Here is a 15,106-nt window from a genome sequence, read left to right on the forward strand (position 1 = left end):
AGGTTATTTTCATAAGTAAAACTCTGATAAAATTAGATGAATACCCTTATTTTAAAAATATACCTACTAAGATGTCTCACAGTGCATCCGTACCGGTTCTGGGTTAATTTCAAATAATGTAAATCATTATGTATTTGTTGCCTTTTATTTCCTAGCAAACTAAACTCTATATAAGTCGATGTTTTTTGCTTGATAAATCCTCATTAATCTGTGGTCGAAGTAATAGATAATGGCTACACTATGGATTTCCATCCTCCATTTTTTATATTTCCGCATCCTTATCTGCCCGCATCACGCCGCCAATTAGATGCACACCTATATCCGCGGCAAACGCACGTCAATCTTCCGCTCATCCATTCAATAAAACCACATGGTCGGCCGGCCAAAGAACCTTATACTGGACGATTAATAGTATTTAAACCTACATCAGTGCTTTAGTGTTTAGTGATAACCTGTGAAGCCTTGTGAAGTGACGAGAAATCAAGAGAACTGCATTACGACGAACTGTAAGTCCACGTGCAAATACTTTTCTGTCCAACCCTAGTTATCCCTTGTTCTATATCCTTTAAAGCCATAGTTTAAACATTAAAAAGGGGAAAAGAATCCAGCAAAACCTAAAATATACAGTCCACTAAATTTACAAAGAAAATAAATACCATTTTGTGGTGATGATTCCCCGAAAGTAAAAATGGCGTCACCATAAAATTTGGTCACTTCGAGCCGATTTCATAAAAAATATTTGATCACTTCCATCGAATTTCATAAATTTTAGTCATTCGATCCGAAGATCGGCCGATTCGATTTAAATTCATAATTTTAGGATTTAAATTATCGTTAATCATTACATTCTATGACTTTAAAGTTCGGAATTATTATTAGTCTATGCAACTTAAAGTACGCCATATTGTAGGTATTCACTAGTTCAGTTTGTAAGTTTAATACCGCTAAGATATTGTCTACATAATAGATTTAACGTTTTGTTTACTAAGTAAAGAAGTACTAAGTAATTTATAATTATATATCTCTTTTCCGCACCGCTTGCTTAGTATTTCTATATAGTTTTACCCCGCTACTTAGTATTAAAAACGGATGAATCGTAGGTAAAGATATCTATTTCAAACGCATCATACCTACCAAACAATGCGCTCGGCCGCAGTCGTTTTTGTCGCTCGCTGCATTCAAGGTCACGCATGACCTCTAACTTGTTAATTGTTATACCTAGTTCTTTGCCCGGTTTAGTTTTTAAAATAGCATTATAACGCTTTTATTTAACCGCTCGCGTCTATAAAAGGGTTGTGTGTTTATTATTATAAGACTGCAACTACTTTATATATTTTACGCATTTCTTAACGCATTTGCAAACACATATACACCTTTTTTATTATATTTTTATTTTTATAATTCGGTTTACTCCTTCAGAATGAATAAACCAGAGCAGGTTTCTTCACCAAGTCCATATAGCAAGGAAGAATGTAAGTTACGGTTGTTGGAAGGCAAACGGGACGTTATATTTGCTCGTATGCAAAGAATGTTTGACACCGCTATTCAAGTCGAATCGGACAGCAGTAAGCTGCCTTCTTTATTGTCTCAGGCTTCAAACATAGACACTTTACGCAAAGAGTTTGAGTTAAATTTAGATTTATTCAATGAGGCGCAGTTAATGTTGAATCCAAAGGCTATGATTAATTACCAATCGTGGACTTCATTTGAAGAAATGTTTTGCTATGTCAAACAAATAATGGAGCGTCACTCTAATGTTGATAATACGAGTTCAGAGAATGACAGCGCACGTCCTATCTCTAGTTTTCCTAAATTAAAATCCCATCTTCCGCCTATAGACTTAATGGAGTTTGACGGTCAGTTAACTAAATTTCCTTTGTTCTACCAGCAGTTTAAAAACATGATACATGATAATCCTAACTTAACCAATAATGAAAAGGTATTTTATTTAGTTGGTAGGTTAAAAGGGAAAGCCGCATCTGTATGTGCAGGATTGCCAGCCACCGCAGAAAATTATCCTATTATTTGGGAGGCGTTAATACAAAAATACGACGATCCGCGTTCGTTAGCCTGCGCTTATTTAAACCAATTATTGCAATTTAAACCGCTTGCTAGTACTAATGCTAATTCATTAGATAGCTTTATAAATACATTTAATTCTTCAGTAGAAGCTCTCAAACAATTAAAAATCGATCTTACTGATTTTATATTCTTTCACTTAGCCACGCTTAAATTAGATGCTGATACAGTTAAAATGTTTGAGATAATAAATCGCAAAAAACAAATTCCTACCTATAGGAGTCTTATAGAATTTGTGAAGGAACAGAATAAAGTAATGTCGCGCTCTCTTAATAAAGGATTAGAATTACCTCAAAATAGATATAAGGGGAATTCGATTCCGAAGCCTTCTACCAAAAGTTTTGTAAGTACAGAAACTGTAAATACTTTAAATAGTACAGCTTGCAGTTTGTGTAAAATTGGTCAACACACACATCTTTATTCTTGCCCTGCATTTATGAAGTTGTCTCCGCATGAGCGGCATTTACATGTAAAAAATAATAACTTTTGTAACCGATGTTTATCGACTCATCATAAAACTTTAAACTGCTCTTCTCAGCGAAACTGTAAAAGGTGCTCATCGGCATCACATCATACTGAATTGCATTTTGAACGCAATAATTACAACGCTAAAGATTTATTACCTAAAACGTCCAAATCTAACATAGGTAAACCGCCCTCATCTCCTAACGCAATTAATTCGCCTCGCGTGTCATCAGTTATTACTGAGGCACCTTCGACAAGCTCCTCTAGTGAAAATACACTAAATAAAAATAATTTTATATCTCAGACCACAAATACCACTTTGGTATGTAACGTATCATATGATTGTTTAGAACGCGTCACAACAACCACTTTGTTAGGTACTGCGAAAATAAGAGTGTATGACAAAAATAATTGTGCACATCTTATAAGATGCCTAGTGGATCCCGCATCGCAAAGAGATTACGTTTCAATTAGTTGCTGTGAAAAATATTCGCTACCTATTAGCTTTCAGAGTCGTTTTTCTGAAGTTCAAGGCATCGGCGGAGTATCGCAAAAAATAATTGGTGTTTCAGAATTTACGTTTAAATCTCGTTTTAATGACGCGAATGAATACTCAATACGCCCTCTTGTAGTTGAGCGAATCACTTCTCAACTGCCTGACTCTCATGTAGACATCACAGCCATTGATGGTCTTATTAAAAATTTACCTCTGGCTGATGATGATTTCGCAGAACCTGGTCCAATTGATATATTACTAGGGGTAAATGTGTATCGCAAAATAGCAATGGCTGATAAAATAAATGGTTATGAAAATATGCCTTCCGCATTTGAAACCTCTTTGGGTTATATAATTATGGGCGATGCACCTATTTTATCTAAACCTAATAATTCCCGCGCTTTGTGTTTTTTCACGAGTGAACCTTTAGATAAAATGTTAGAGAGATTTTGGACAATAGAAGAGCCTCCTTCCCGCAAATTCTTAAGTCCTGATGAACAAAGGTGTGAGGACATATATACGGCTTCCACTGTACGCCAACAGGACGGAGCATATTCGGTAGATCTTCCCTTTAAAGAAGATCCTAATTTATTAGGTGATTCGTATTTTACCGCAAAGAAGCGTTTTCTCAATCTGGAAAAACGATTCATTAGAGATCCCGAACTTCATATTAGATATAATGAAGTTATTAAGGATTACCTTGATAAGGGTATCCTCAAACGCTTACCACCTGATGAACCTGCTTCACCAGGTTATATCTTAGCGCATCATCCAGTGATACGCGAAGACAAGAGTACCAAGGTACGAATCGTACTAGATGGTTCTTGTCCCACTGATTATTCTCTTCTTAAAATAGAAGAACCCTCCGCAAATAGGAAATTATCTTTAAATGATATTTTGTATACTGGTTGCAATTTGCAAGCAGACATATTTAACATTCTTTTGAATGTCCGCATTTTCCGCATCGCATTTTTTGCTGACGTCCGACAAATGTATTTGTCTATATATGTCAATTCTCCGCACCGCAAATATCAACGCATTATTTATCGATCTTCACCAAAGGACCCACTTGAAATGTATGAATTTACTCGAGTGACCTTTGGTCTCCGCTCATCGCCCTTTTTGGCATTACGCACACTGCGCCAGCTGGCTAGTGACGAGCGCCAGCAATGGCCTCTCGCTGCATCAGTGGTTGAGAGAGACGTCTACATGGACGACCTAGCTTCTTCCGCCTCATCTCTAAATGAAGCGGTAAAGATAGCTCAAGAGTTGATACAACTGTTTAAGGCTGGTGGATTTGACTTAGTGAAATGGACCAGCAATTCGACTGAATTACTCGGACACATTCCTTCATTTCACCGCCAATCTGAGTCGATCTCTCTTGACACTGATGACTCCTTTAAGATTCTTGGTCTTCATTGGCTTCCCGCATCTGATGAATTTATTTTTAGAGTTTCGCAACCGCAAGGTGATTGTACCAAAAGAGCTATACTTTCAGCTACCGCGCGTCTTTATGACGTTCTAGGTCTTGTTGGTCCAGTCATTTTATTCGCTAAATTACTCATAAAGGAGTTATGGCTTCTAAAAATAGGATGGGACGAGTGTCCCCCTCAACACATATGTGAAAGATGGCAAAATTATATAATTGAACTGCCTATTATTCAGAATCTTAAGTATCCTCGTCATGTTGGAATAGAAGACACTTCTGAAATTTATCTTCTCGCATTCTCTGACGCTAGTGAGCAAGCATTTGGCTCTGTTTTATACTTATACGTTAAAAACAGAAATCAAAGGCCTATAATTACACTTATTTGCTCTAAATCCCGCGTAGCACCGGTAAAACCAACGGTCACGCTAGCTAGGTTAGAATTAAATGGAATAGTATTGCTTGCTCGACTTGTAAATTCAGTATATAATATATTGTCAACCCGCATCAAAATAAAGGAAGTACTCGCGTTTTCTGATTCAGAAGTCGCCCTTTGTTGGGCACTCTCTTCGCCACACAGGTTTAATACATATGTGGCTAACCGCATCTCTCAAATTCATACGCTATTGACATCAATTAAGGTGAACTTTTATCACATACCTGGTGTTCAAAACCCCGCGGACTGTGTGTCTCGTGGCCTTAAGCCCACACAGTTTTCAAAACACGACCTTTGGTTTAAGGGTCCCCCATGGTTGTCTTTATCTTCAGAAGAGTGGCCCATAATAAAGTTTTCCTCTCATCAGGTTTCTTCATTACCTGAGGAGAAAACTACAACGCACTTAATAATATCGCACGATGAATATACAATTATAAAGCTTGGATCTAAATGTTCTTCTTGGACTAAATTTCTTCACGCCACGATTTATGTACTCAGATTCATGAAAAAACTTCCGCGCAGAGATATTATTACAGCTGAAGATATCAATGCAGCTGAATTACTGATAATTCGCACAATACAACGCTCAGTCTTTCAGACTGATATTGACAACATTAAAAATAATAAACCATGTTCGTCAAAATTACGAAAATTATTTCCTTTTGTTTCTGAGGACATTCTTCGGGTGGGTGGACGTCTTGCTTACTCGTCGTTAGATTACTCGCATAAACACCCAATTTTATTACCCAAGAAGGGACACATAATAGATCTGTTAATTGATCACTATCATCGTAATCATTCACACGCTGGCCCTCAATTGCTTCTGTCTATATTGAGACAAAAATATTGGATATTATCCGCTCGTTGTGTGGTACGTCAACGCATACATAAGTGCAATGCATGTTTTAGGCATAATCCTAAGCCTACATTTCCACTTATGTCTGACCTTCCTAAGTGTAGGATAGAGAAAAGTAAGGCATTCCTACACACAGGTGTAGATTACGCTGGACCTCTCTATATCACATTGACTAGGAAACGCGGCATACGTAGTCAGAAGGCATATATATGCCTATTTGTTTGTTTGGTTACAAAGGCGGTTCATATAAAGCTAGCCTCTGATCTGAGTTCCTCCGCCTTCTTAAATTGTTTTAAAAGATTCCAGGCCAGGAGAGGAAATTGCGAAGTCCTGTACTCAGACCAAGGGACCAATTTCGTTTCATCCAAGGCTTATTTGAATGAGTTACATACCTTTTTAAAGTCAGAAGATTATTATAAGAACTTTAGTTCCGAATTAGCTAAATATCGTATAGATTGGAAACTTAATGCACCAACTGCAAGCCATTTTGGAGGAGTCTGGGAGAGTAATATTAAAAGTGTTAAAACTCTACTTTTTCGCGTAATCGGCAAACAAATTCTGACATACGAGGAAATGCTTACTGTACTTAATGAAATTGAGGCTGTACTTAACAGTCGACCTCTGTATGTTTTAAGTTCAGATCCCTCTGAACACTCCGCGCTAACACCTTCGCATTTTCTTTCAACCGTACCTTTGGAATTCATTCCAGCTCCAGACGTAACTGGAGAACGCGCTGGTCTTTTGTCTAGATTTTCTTTATTGGATTCTCTGGTTCAGTCATTCTGGAAGAGATTCAGAACGGAATATCTGCACAATTTGCAAGTGCGTCAAAAGTGGAACACTCCCACGAATCCGCTTACAATAGGGACTGTTGTGATAGTTATTGTACAAAACGCGCCGCCCTTACAGTGGCCACTTGGGGTCATTACTAAGGTGCTACCTGGCAAAGATGGAGTTGTCCGCGTAGTTCAAATAAAAACTAAGAACGGGACTTATATCCGGCCTATCGTTAAGTTATGTCCGCTGCCAACTCAATAATTTTTATCACTAGTTCTCATTTAATCTTATTATGCTTTAGTTAATTTATTTTATTTTTCTTTACGCATTACTCTTGTATAGTATACTTACAATATTAGGTCGTATTATAAGTTGCAATTATGTTTATATCCGTTTTATGAAGGGTTCCTTCATGTCCGGGGGGATGCTTGATAAATCCTCATTAATCTGTGGTCGAAGTAATAGATAATGGCTACACTATGGATTTCCATCCTCCATTTTTTATATTTCCGCATCCTTATCTGCCCGCATCACGCCGCCAATTAGATGCACACCTATATCCGCGGCAAACGCACGTCAATCTTCCGCTCATCCATTCAATAAAACCACATGGTCGGCCGGCCAAAGAACCTTATACTGGACGATTAATAGTATTTAAACCTACATCAGTGCTTTAGTGTTTAGTGATAACCTGTGAAGCCTTGTGAAGTGACGAGAAATCAAGAGAACTGCATTACGACGAACTGTAAGTCCACGTGCAAATACTTTTCTGTCCAACCCTAGTTATCCCTTGTTCTATATCCTTTAAAGCCATAGTTTAAACATTAAAAAGGGGAAAAGAATCCAGCAAAACCTAAAATATACAGTCCACTAAATTTACAAAGAAAATAAATACCATTTTGTGGTGATGATTCCCCGAAAGTAAAAATGGCGTCACCAAATCGTCCGGCTCGAAGGACCAAATTTTATGGTGACGCCATTTTTACTTTCGGGGAATCATCACCATAAAATGGTATTTATTTTCTTTGTAAATTTAGTGGACTGTATATTTTAGGTTTTGCTGGATTCTTTTCCCCTTTTTAATGTTTAAACTATGGCTTTAAAGGATATAGAACATGGGATAACTAGGGTTGGACAGAAAAGTATTTGCACGTGGACTTACAGTTCGTCGTAATGCAGTTCTCTTGATTTCTCGTCACTTCACAAGGTTTCACAGGTTATCACTAAACACTAAAGCACTGATGTAGGTTTAAATACTATTAATCGTCCAGTATAAAGTTCTTTGGCCGGCCGACCATGTGGTTTTATTGAGCGGAAGATTGACGTGCGTTTGCCGCGGATATAGGTGTGCAACTAATTGGCGGCGTGATGCGGGCAGATAAGGATGCGGAAATATAAAAAATGGAGGATGGAAATCCATAGTGTAACCATTATCTATTACTTCGACCACAGATTAATGAGGATTTATCAAGCATCCCCCCGGACATGAAGGAACCCTTCATAAAACGGATATAAACATAATTGCAACTTATAATACGACCTAATATTGTAAGTATACTATACAAGAGTAATGCATAAAGAAAAATAAAATAAATTAACTAAAACATAATAAGATTAAATGAGAACTAGTGATAAAAATTATTGAGTTGGCAGCGGACATAACTTAACGATAGGCCGGATATAAGTCCCGTTCTTAGTTTTTATTTGAACTACGCGGACAACTCCATCTTTGCCAGGTAGCACCTTAGTAATGACCCCAAGTGGCCACTGTAAGGGCGGCGCGTTTTGTACAATAACTATCACAACAGTCCCTATTGTAAGCGGATTCGTGGGAGTGTTCCACTTTTGACGCACTTGCAAATTGTGCAGATATTCCATTCTGAATCTCTTCCAGAATGACTGAACCAGAGAATCCAATAAAGAAAATCTAGACAAAAGACCAGCGCGTTCTCCAGTTACGTCTGGAGCTGGAATGAATTCCAAAGGTACGGTTGAAAGAAAATGCGAAGGCGTTAGCGCGGAGGGTTCAGAGGGATCTGAACTTAAAACATACAGAGGTCGACTGTTAAGTACAGCCTCAATTTCATTAAGTACAGTAAGCATTTCCTCGTATGTCAGAATTTGTTTGCCGATTACTCGAAAAAGTAGAGTTTTAACACTTTTAATATTACTCTCCCAGACTCCTCCAAAATGGCTTGCAGTTGGTGCATTAAGTTTCCAATCTATACGATATTTAGCTAATTCGGAACTAAAGTCCTTATAATAATCTTCTGACTTTAAAAAGGTATGTAACTCATTCAAATAAGCCTTGGATGAAACGAAATTGGTCCCTTGGTCTGAATACAGGACTTCGCAATTTCCTCTCCTGGCCTGGAATCTTTTAAAACAATTTAAGAAGGCGGAAGAACTCAGATCAGAGGCTAGCTCTATATGAACCGCCTTTGTAACCAAACAAACAAATAGGCATATATATGCCTTCTGACTACGTATGCCGCGTTTCCTAGTCAATGTGATATAGAGAGGTCCAGCGTAATCTACACCTGTGTGTAGGAATGCCTTACTTTTCTCTATCCTACACTTAGGAAGGTCAGACATAAGTGGAAATGTAGGCTTAGGATTATGCCTAAAACATGCATTGCACTTATGTATGCGTTGACGTACCACACAACGAGCGGATAATATCCAATATTTTTGTCTCAATATAGACAGAAGCAATTGAGGGCCAGCGTGTGAATGATTACGATGATAGTGATCAATTAACAGATCTATTATGTGTCCCTTCTTGGGTAATAAAATTGGGTGTTTATGCGAGTAATCTAACGACGAGTAAGCAAGACGTCCACCCACCCGAAGAATGTCCTCAGAAACAAAAGGAAATAATTTTCGTAATTTTGACGAACATGGTTTATTATTTTTAATGTTGTCAATATCAGTCTGAAAGACTGAGCGTTGTATTGTGCGAATTATCAGTAATTCAGCTGCATTGATATCTTCAGCTGTAATAATATCTCTGCGCGGAAGTTTTTTCATGAATCTGAGTACATAAATCGTGGCGTGAAGAAATTTAGTCCAAGAAGAACATTTAGATCCAAGCTTTATAATTGTATATTCATCGTGCGATATTATTAAGTGCGTTGTAGTTTTCTCCTCAGGTAATGAAGAAACCTGATGAGAGGAAAACTTTATTATGGGCCACTCTTCTGAAGATAAAGACAACCATGGGGGACCCTTAAACCAAAGGTCGTGTTTTGAAAACTGTGTGGGCATAAGGCCACGAGATACACAGTCCGCGGGGTTTTGAACACCAGGTATGTGATAAAAGTTCACCTTAATTGATGTCAATAGCGTATGAATTTGAGAGATGCGGTTAGCCACATATGTATTAAACCTGTGTGGCGAAGAGAGTGCCCAACAAAGGGCGACTTCTGAATCAGAAAACGCGAGTACTTCCTTTATTTTGATGCGGGTTGACAATATATTATATACTGAATTTACAAGTCGAGCAAGCAATACTATTCCATTTAACTCTAACCTAGCTAGCGTGACCGTTGGTTTTACCGGTGCTACGCGGGATTTAGAGCAAATAAGTGTAATTATAGGCCTTTGATTTCTGTTTTTAACGTATAAGTATAAAACAGAGCCAAATGCTTGCTCACTAGCGTCAGAGAATGCGAGAAGATAAATTTCAGAAGTGTCTTCTATTCCAACATGACGAGGATACTTAAGATTCTGAATAATAGGCAGTTCAATTATATAATTTTGCCATCTTTCACATATGTGTTGAGGGGGACACTCGTCCCATCCTATTTTTAGAAGCCATAACTCCTTTATGAGTAATTTAGCGAATAAAATGACTGGACCAACAAGACCTAGAACGTCATAAAGACGCGCGGTAGCTGAAAGTATAGCTCTTTTGGTACAATCACTTTGCGGTTGCGAAACTCTAAAAATAAATTCATCAGATGCGGGAAGCCAATGAAGACCAAGAATCTTAAAGGAGTCATCAGTGTCAAGAGAGATCGACTCAGATTGGCGGTGAAATGAAGGAATGTGTCCGAGCAATTCAGTCGAATTGCTGGTCCATTTCACTAAGTCAAATCCACCAGCCTTAAACAGTTGTATCAACTCTTGAGCTATCTTTACCGCTTCATCTAGAGATGAGGCGGAAGAAGCTAGGTCGTCCATGTAGACGTCTCTCTCAACCACTGATGCAGCGAGAGGCCATTGCTGGCGCTCGTCACTAGCCAGCTGGCGCAGTGTGCGTAATGCCAAAAAGGGCGATGAGCGGAGACCAAAGGTCACTCGAGTAAATTCATACATTTCAAGTGGGTCCTTTGGTGAAGATCGATAAATAATGCGTTGATATTTGCGGTGCGGAGAATTGACATATATAGACAAATACATTTGTCGGACGTCAGCAAAAAATGCGATGCGGAAAATGCGGACATTCAAAAGAATGTTAAATATGTCTGCTTGCAAATTGCAACCAGTATACAAAATATCATTTAAAGATAATTTCCTATTTGCGGAGGGTTCTTCTATTTTAAGAAGAGAATAATCAGTGGGACAAGAACCATCTAGTACGATTCGTACCTTGGTACTCTTGTCTTCGCGTATCACTGGATGATGCGCTAAGATATAACCTGGTGAAGCAGGTTCATCAGGTGGTAAGCGTTTGAGGATACCCTTATCAAGGTAATCCTTAATAACTTCATTATATCTAATATGAAGTTCGGGATCTCTAATGAATCGTTTTTCCAGATTGAGAAAACGCTTCTTTGCGGTAAAATACGAATCACCTAATAAATTAGGATCTTCTTTAAAGGGAAGATCTACCGAATATGCTCCGTCCTGTTGGCGTACAGTGGAAGCCGTATATATGTCCTCACACCTTTGTTCATCAGGACTTAAGAATTTGCGGGAAGGAGGCTCTTCTATTGTCCAAAATCTCTCTAACATTTTATCTAAAGGTTCACTCGTGAAAAAACACAAAGCGCGGGAATTATTAGGTTTAGATAAAATAGGTGCATCGCCCATAATTATATAACCCAAAGAGGTTTCAAATGCGGAAGGCATATTTTCATAACCATTTATTTTATCAGCCATTGCTATTTTGCGATACACATTTACCCCTAGTAATATATCAATTGGACCAGGTTCTGCGAAATCATCATCAGCCAGAGGTAAATTTTTAATAAGACCATCAATGGCTGTGATGTCTACATGAGAGTCAGGCAGTTGAGAAGTGATTCGCTCAACTACAAGAGGGCGTATTGAGTATTCATTCGCGTCATTAAAACGAGATTTAAACGTAAATTCTGAAACACCAATTATTTTTTGCGATACTCCGCCGATGCCTTGAACTTCAGAAAAACGACTCTGAAAGCTAATAGGTAGCGAATATTTTTCACAGCAACTAATTGAAACGTAATCTCTTTGCGATGCGGGATCCACTAGGCATCTTATAAGATGTGCACAATTATTTTTGTCATACACTCTTATTTTCGCAGTACCTAACAAAGTGGTTGTTGTGACGCGTTCTAAACAATCATATGATACGTTACATACCAAAGTGGTATTTGTGGTCTGAGATATAAAATTATTTTTATTTAGTGTATTTTCACTAGAGGAGCTTGTCGAAGGTGCCTCAGTAATAACTGATGACACGCGAGGCGAATTAATTGCGTTAGGAGATGAGGGCGGTTTACCTATGTTAGATTTGGAAGTTTTAGGTAATAAATCTTTAGCGTTGTAATTGTTGCGTTCAAAATGCAATTCAGTATGATGTGATGCCGATGAGCACCTTTTACAGTTTCGCTGAGAAGAGCAGTTTAAAGTTTTATGATGAGTCGATAAACATCGGTTACAAAAGTTATTATTTTTTACATGTAAATGCCGCTCATGCGGAGACAACTTCATAAATGCAGGGCAAGAATAAAGATGTGTGTGTTGACCAATTTTACACAAACTGCAAGCTGCACTATTTAAAGTATTTACAGTTTCTGTACTTACAAAACTTTTGGTAGAAGGCTTCGGAATCGAATTCCCCTTATATCTATTTTGAGGTAATTCTAATCCTTTATTAAAAGAGCGCGACATTACTTTATTCTGTTCCTTCACAAATTCTATAAGACTCCTATAGGTAGGAATTTGTTTTTTGCGATTTATTATCTCAAACATTTTAACTGTATCAGCATCTAATTTAAGCGTGGCTAAGTGAAAGAATATAAAATCAGTAAGATCGATTTTTAATTGTTTGAGAGCTTCTACTGAAGAATTAAATGTATTTATAAAGCTATCTAATGAATTAGCATTAGTACTAGCAAGCGGTTTAAATTGCAATAATTGGTTTAAATAAGCGCAGGCTAACGAACGCGGATCGTCGTATTTTTGTATTAACGCCTCCCAAATAATAGGATAATTTTCTGCGGTGGCTGGCAATCCTGCACATACAGATGCGGCTTTCCCTTTTAACCTACCAACTAAATAAAATACCTTTTCATTATTGGTTAAGTTAGGATTATCATGTATCATGTTTTTAAACTGCTGGTAGAACAAAGGAAATTTAGTTAACTGACCGTCAAACTCCATTAAGTCTATAGGCGGAAGATGGGATTTTAATTTAGGAAAACTAGAGATAGGACGTGCGCTGTCATTCTCTGAACTCGTATTATTAACATTAGAGTGACGCTCCATTATTTGTTTGACATAGCAAAACATTTCTTCAAATGAAGTCCACGATTGGTAATTAATCATAGCCTTTGGATTCAACATTAACTGCGCCTCATTGAATAAATCTAAATTTAACTCAAACTCTTTGCGTAAAGTGTCTATGTTTGAAGCCTGAGACAATAAAGAAGGCAGCTTACTGCTGTCCGATTCGACTTGAATAGCGGTGTCAAACATTCTTTGCATACGAGCAAATATAACGTCCCGTTTGCCTTCCAACAACCGTAACTTACATTCTTCCTTGCTATATGGACTTGGTGAAGAAACCGACTCTGGTTTATTCATTTTGAAGGAGTAAACCGAATTATAAAAATAAAAATATAATAAAAAAGGTGTATATGTGTTTGCAAATGCGTCAAGAAATGCGTAAAATATATAAAGTAGTTGCAGTCTTATAATAATAAACACACAACCCCTTTATAGACGCGAGCGGTTAAATAAAAGTGTTATAATGCTATTTTAAAAACTAAACCGGGCAAAGAACTAGGTATAACAATTAACAAGTTAGCGGTCATGCGTGACCTTGAATGCAGCGAGCGACAAAAACGACTGCGGCCGAGCGCATTGTTTGGTAGGTATGATGCGTTTGAAATAGATATCTTTACCTACGATTCATCCGTTTTTAATACTAAGTAGCGGGGTAAAACTATATAGAAATACGAAGCAAGCGGTGCGGAAAAGAGATATATAATTATAAAATACTTAGTACTTCTTTACTTAGTAAACAAAACGTTAAATCTATTATGTAGACAATATCTTAGCGGTATTAAACTTACAAACTGAACTAGTGAATACCTACAATATGGCGTACTTTAAGTTGCATAGACTAATAATAATTCCGAACTTTAAAGTCATAGAATGTAATGATTAACGATAATTTAAATCCTAAAATTATGAATTTAAATCGAATCGGCCGATCTTCGGATCGAATGACTAAAATTTATGAAATTCTATGGAAGTGATCAAATATTTTTTATGAAATCGGCTCGAAGTGACCAAATTTTATGGTGACGCCATTTTTACTTTCGGGGAATCATCACCATAAAAATGGTATTTATTTTCTTTGTAAATTTAGTGGACTGTATATTTTAGGTTTTGCTGGATTCTTTTCCCCTTTTTAATGTTTAAACTATGGCTTTAAAGGATATAGAACAAGGGATAACTAGGGTTGGACAGAAAAGTATTTGCACGTGGACTTACAGTTCGTCGTAATGCAGTTCTCTTGATTTCTCGTCACTTCACAAGGTTTCACAGGTTATCACTAAACACTAAAGCACTGATGTAGGTTTAAATACTATTAATCGTCCAGTATAAGGTTCTTTGGCCGGCCGACCATGTGGTTTTATTGAATGGATGAGCGGAAGATTGACGTGCGTTTGCCGCGGATATAGGTGTGCAACTAATTGGCGGCGTGATGCGGGCAGATAAGGATGCGGAAATATAAAAAATGGAGGATGGAAATCCATAGTGTAACCATTATCTATTACTTCGACCACAGATTAATGAGGATTTATCAAGCATCAAAACTATGTCGGTCAAAAACCGTAACAGTATACTTCCCATATGGTTCGATTTTCGTCAGGTTCAAAGATTACCAAAAAAAAAAACAAAATTCATTTATTTCAAGTAGACATAATATAAGCACTTTAAAAACGACAAGTCTGCCTGTTTGTACCACCGGTTCGGAAGGCAGATTCTACCGAGAAGAAGCCGGCCAGAAACTCAACAGTTGCTCTTTACCAACATCAACACTTTACATTTTACATTTTAACCTTCATTTTTCTATATTGTGAGAGATGAAAGCGGAGCCGGATGCTTCCAAGCAACCTTGTCATTACGATA

The sequence above is a fragment of the Pararge aegeria genome, chromosome Z, assembly GCF_905163445.1.
Source record: "Pararge aegeria chromosome Z, ilParAegt1.1, whole genome shotgun sequence".
Lineage (NCBI taxonomy): Eukaryota > Metazoa > Arthropoda > Insecta > Lepidoptera > Nymphalidae > Pararge > Pararge aegeria.